We start from the raw sequence: 6,025 nt of genomic DNA, 5'->3' as shown, positions 1-6,025 counted from the left end.
CCCAGGCTCTGTTTTCCATGTTTTTGACATGTGATTACCAAGCTTATTTCTGCACATTAGGAGGAAAAAGTAGTGAGAAGAAAAGAAAAAGGAGGAAAGGACAAGTCTTTAGTCTGGTGTTTTAAATTGTTCCTATAAAATCTCAAAACCTTACTTAGAAAACAATGCTTCTGCATATAAGAAATGTTGGTCAAATAAATACTGTGCATTGGCACTGTAAAACTCCTGAGAGCAGGGATCAGGAGTATTTTACTCAGTTGCAGTTCTGAAGTTCCAGCCCAATACAACTTTCAGGCATTGTGCATAGAAGCTCTTTGGTACAGTGAGGCAATCTGCCGGACAGGTGGAGGTACATAAATTAGTGGGTAATTCCATTTTCTGAGCTGCCTCCACTACACTCATTTGACATCTATACATGGCAGGGCAACTTTCTTCATTGTCCTGTGAGTCACCCCCCCTTTTTTTCAAAGGGATCAAAGCACATCCTCTGCTGTTTTGAGATAAAGATAGAAAAACAATTTCATTCAAAACTGTCTTAATTCGTAACTGCTATATTTAATATATCATAAATTAACTACTTTCTTGTTTGTTCAGCAATATCCTGCAACAACTCTTAAGTAATAAAGAAAAAATGTTTTCTTTTACTTGGACTGTTGTTTCAATATAGTATTTTGTATTGCTTCAATTTTTCTCTTTTCCTGGCATTCCTTTTGTGACTTTCATTACAAATAATATTTACTGTCTTAGAGATTAGCAATTATCTACGCTTTAACAAAGTGTGCAATTACCTGTCAACCCTTGTGAGGTAAAATTCCCAACAACATGTTGTTCTTAGTTTGGATATATATTTGAATTATATTATGCAAGATGGAGTAATAAATCAAAATTGCATTCCAGGTCTATAAACAGTGTAATACAGAAAAACTGTAAAATACAAAATAAACCAGCAAATTATACTTCTATGTGTGGTTTTCTTTGTTCTCCAAAACGTCTTAAAAACATTTACTGTCAAATTCATTTAGTCAGAAGACTTATGCCTAATGCTAAAGCTGGTGAAACAAGGAATCATCCTTCGACTGGTTTCAAGGTTATTGAATCCAAAATTCTTACGATGACAGTCCCTGAGGATAAAAGGGATGTTAAAAAAAACATACAGATGACAGTGTCTATTTATAGGTAACATATGCTGCAAAACAAGACACACCACTCCAAACCATAAGGCACTGGCACTTGTTTCTGTGTGCAGCATCTGACCACTACCTTTCTGAGGCTAGTTCTACTATTAAAAAAACAGCAAATAACAAAGGAACCCCGTCCGATCAAAACAAACATGCGCATTCTGTTTCTCTGGTTTCTCTCTAATGACATAGACACAAAGAAAATAATGTCAGATGAATTAGAAAATGTTGATCGTCTTTGCTTCAGATTTTCTCCCACTTTGTAGTTACTCCAAAATACATTAAAAGTGGTAATTCCTTGTGTCCATCAAATTAGAATTCATTGCATGTTAACTTCAGCATTACAACCTTAGCAAAATACAAACTATCCTAAAGGCAGTAAGATGGGCAGCTTCACAAGTAAAAAATTTCGATTGCAACACATCAAATCATAGAGCCTTCAACAGCAGAAAGAATACATTTCAAGACACAACTTTATTACAATAACATAGGCTAAAGGGCTGATAAAACACTTGTTTCACAACAAGTGTTCACATTCTTTGCATTGATTTTTTCTCTCCACTGAATATTTTTGTCTGCAATACTTTACTTTAAACGTCTTAGTGTATGGCCTAAATGAAACTATTCTAGACTGTCCATCTTTTTGACGTGCTTTCGTACTAACCTGTTTTTTTAAATTTTTGGGTACCAATTTAATATATATTTCATTTATTATCATCTATGAAAGTATGAAATGTATCCTTATTCAAGGAAGCACAACTATTGAAGAGAGAAAAAATAATTCTGTCACAAGTAGTTATTTCATAAAACAGCAAGGTACTTTTTTTTGCATTAGTACCCGGAGATTTGTACATGCCTGGGACTGCAAGATGACAAATACACAGCAGTCAAAGCAGATCTTCATTCTCTGGGGAAGCAGCCTCACTAACTATATGCCAACATGAGCAGCTGTAGATCTTCTGCTTTCTATGAGTGGCATTTGCAGCATTCCCATAAGACAAAAGATGACTCTGCACAAGAACACATTTGAAGAACAAGTATAATTCTTTTAAAGTGACAGCAACTTATATGTATGTATGCTGGTAGGTTTGAACTGAGTGAACTTATTCCACTATAGTAAATTTAAAATTTTCAATTAGCACAGGTTTTTCTGGACTTAGAATTATAATGATGCCTCATAACTCAGTGTACAGATTTTATCAAACCAGAGTAAGCCTCATTATTAGTAATGATATAGCTGTAAAACCTGATGCTGTAGCTGGTACAGTTCAAATTTATTTTGGGAAGAATCTTGTGTCCGAATTGTCTTCCCTTTTCTATACCTTATCTTGATACATACAATGTAATACCATTGTATAACATTTTTTTAACTAAACTTTAAGGGATCAACCTTAGTTTGCAGGAGTTTTAAAAGTATTTCTTCACCATCTATACTGATGACTTATGAGATTCATTCTTCTGAACTCAGAAGAATATAAAAGTTAAAATTTACTACTGCTCTTTTGTTAACAAAACATTTCTCAATGCTGTCCTCCTATCCTGTTCTGTTTAAATGATTAATATAACAAGACAAAATCAAAGCATTCTCTTTCTGTCCGTACTTAACTGGAAGACTACTGTTTGGTTTTGGACATTGAAGAAACGAGACTGACACTTTGGCCATTTTTAGACCAACTGTGCTGTTGGTCAGTCCCACGCACATACAAATGATCTGTCTCTCCATGTCTCACATTCCTCCGTTGTAAATTCACAGAATTTTTTTATATATGAATTATAAATATAAAGGTACAAAAGTTAACCCATGGGCAAGGAAATAAGAAAAAATCTAGGTTTTCTACTGAAAAAAAGGTAGTTTCAGGCTTGAAGACTGTGGTTGTGTCAAAGCAGTCAGCCCTTTCCATGGACAGAAGCAGGGTGTTATAAGTTTTCCTTTCATCTGGCCATAGACACTGGTGTACGCAAAATCAGAATTGATTAAAAAAACTTCAGAGAAACACAGTCAAACTAACACCTACTACTAAGAAAATTTCATAATATGAAATGCAAGTCTACATATATTTCTTGCACACAGACTCAACTCTCACCTCTGAGGTAATTTGGTTTATCCACAACTGGATGAGGAGGCAGGAAACCAAAAGCCATGTGTGCGAGCAATACCCACAATGAGGACATATGGGCAGGCCACAGCACTGCACACAAAAACACAGCAATAGCTTAGACAGAAGACAACCCTTTTTATCAACACCAGAAATACATTTTCAATTCTTGCAACTGGAGAAAAAAACGACATAAGGAATAGCAGAAATCTAACCATACAGTTTCCAAATAATTTTGAAAAGTTGTCCAAAGATTTTGACTATAAAAATTTTTCTAGTTTTATGGCTATTATTCATAAACACCTGAAAGTCTAAGAAATAAATCAACACACTCAGTCTCCAGACGTTGATCCCAATTAATTTCCCAGAGCTGGGACTCAGTTCTTTGGTTTCATTTGGAGTCACTGTGGCCTACACCCCACTTTCAGGGGTCACAGCACGCTGGCTTCCAGCCAGGCATGGAACTGTACCCTGGTTTCACACGGCAAAAGCCCAAGGGCACATCCTCACTCGCTCTGCAGCAGGTCAGGCTCACTGCCCCAAGGGATTTTGGCCCCCGCTTGTCTCTGAAAGGCAGAGTAGGAGATGCAAAACTAGCTACAGCTGAGCAGAGGGCATAGTCAGGACAAGGCTGCCTGCGCCAAACCTTGGGCATGCCACTAAAGTTAGATCTAATCAATAAAACTTACAGTCAGTTTCCATATTCAGCTTATGTGAAGCACTTACATTTCCTTAATGAAGATGGTTCATTTTCTGAATCAGGCTCTTATCTTTGTGTTTCACTTGAATATTTGCTTGTAATACATTTTAATAGCTATTTAGACTTAGCATGTGATATGATGATTAAAGAAGAAAAAACATATTCTCCCTTTCTCAGTATATTTTTATTTGCCAATTAGATACTTAAAATGCAGATAAACATCTTTCTTTCATCCATAAAGATACAGCCTATGGTTTTATGTTTATTTATGGCTTACACAGTGATAGGCAGTTTTCCTTTTAGATCAATAATAACAGTGGTTAGGATAGCATACCAAAGTAGGGACACTGTATGCTAGATAGTGATTTTTGAATTTTTCAAGTGAGTAAAAGATTAGGTGGAAGAAAAGGAATTTGTTTGATCTCCACGCTCATTATCTCTTGGCCAGTTGGACTACACTGACGATGGAGGATTTGGTTTTGGCTGACTTCTGAAGAGACAGTTCCACAGAGATTCTGTTCCACTTCCTTTTCTCTTCTAGTTGAATGTGCATACTGAGCATCACAGTCCTATTCTGCCCAGAACTTTGCTGACAATTTAGAGGAATACAAACAGCTTAGGAAAGGATAGAATCACATGGTTGATTCTAAGTCATCCAACTATATGACATGAAGAGTCAGTATCAGTAATATAATCTAGGGTCAGGAGCAGGAGGCAGGGAAGCGTGTGAATGACCAGTTGTAGTACATGCAGAACCATGTATAAGACTGATATAGATAAGAAGCTTGGCATTCTTTGACAAATCAGAGGTATAAAATCACAGTACTTATGTCATCTGATGTGATTCACCATTCTTTTTCCCTTGTTAACAGAGAAGAAAAAGTCTCCTATACCACCAATCAGCTTCTCTTGCCTTCCGAGTAATATGGTCCCAAACTTTTTTCTGATTACCATTGCCTGTTGCACACATCACACTTAAAAGATGAAAGGTTTTTTTTTCCTGATTGTTTCTAGAGGGAAAGTGACCACAAGCAATAATGATTCTGTATCTCTGCAGGCATTTAGTAAATTATTTTCCCATCAGACTTTCCAATGTCTGTATACATTTTGGTGTTGTATTGAGAGAATGCTTTTCAGACCAAAAAAAGTTGTGGTTAAGTATGGAGTTATTACAGCTCCTCTTGAAAGAAACCCCTCTAATTGGAAACACTGGTTTGCAAAGCTATGGTATACAAAACCAACAACAAAAACCATTGTAGTCATCTGGGAAATTTAGTTAATTACTTAACTACACTAACACTAATTACACATTTTAGACCAAACATGATAGAATGTGACAATCAATAAAATGCAATTAAAACTTAAATTTTTTTGGCCTGAAGCCCTTTATAATATGCAGTATAAACCACAAAAAAATTATCTCAGTATATGCTTGAATAGTAGTGAGAGAATTAAAACTGTTTATCCTCAATAAATAAATTATATACTGTTAGGGGAAGGCAATACTTGAGCTTAAATGTGCAGAAACAATCATCTGAGCAGAACTGCAGGTTCTTATGTGTTTTCCCGGTTTGTATCTAATGTTCTGATTTGCATTCAGAATGAACAGTATTTTCATGATTCTAAGTGCTGCTCTATTAATGTTAACGGAAAGAGCTGGCAAAAAAAAGTTGTTTATTTATGTCTACACTGTGTCAATGCTTCTCTTTCATTTTTCAAAAACTCACTTTTGTATGTATTTCATATAATGAGGGAAAACATCACAAATAAATTAAAAAATTGCAGTTCAGCATCTATGATAGTAAATAGCATTATTACAAAAAAATACATGACAAACAGCTATCATCTTTTTTTCCTGTAACATAATTAATAAGACTGAAAAAAAAAGAAACAATTTTGTTCCATATTAGTTTTTGCAATATTCAGAATTTGTTTTTTATTAAAATAAAATCAGAACTTTATGAATTATGTCACCATAACAGAATTATAAGAAAATTACCATTTTCAGATCAAAACCTAAGCTTTTACATTTGGAAAGGTTGAGAACATAG

The sequence above is a fragment of the Calidris pugnax genome, unplaced genomic scaffold (assembly GCF_001431845.1).
Source record: "Calidris pugnax isolate Ruff unplaced genomic scaffold, ASM143184v1 scaffold209, whole genome shotgun sequence".
NCBI classification, from domain to species: domain Eukaryota; kingdom Metazoa; phylum Chordata; class Aves; order Charadriiformes; family Scolopacidae; genus Calidris; species Calidris pugnax.
Note: the sequence above shows the minus strand (reverse complement) of the source record.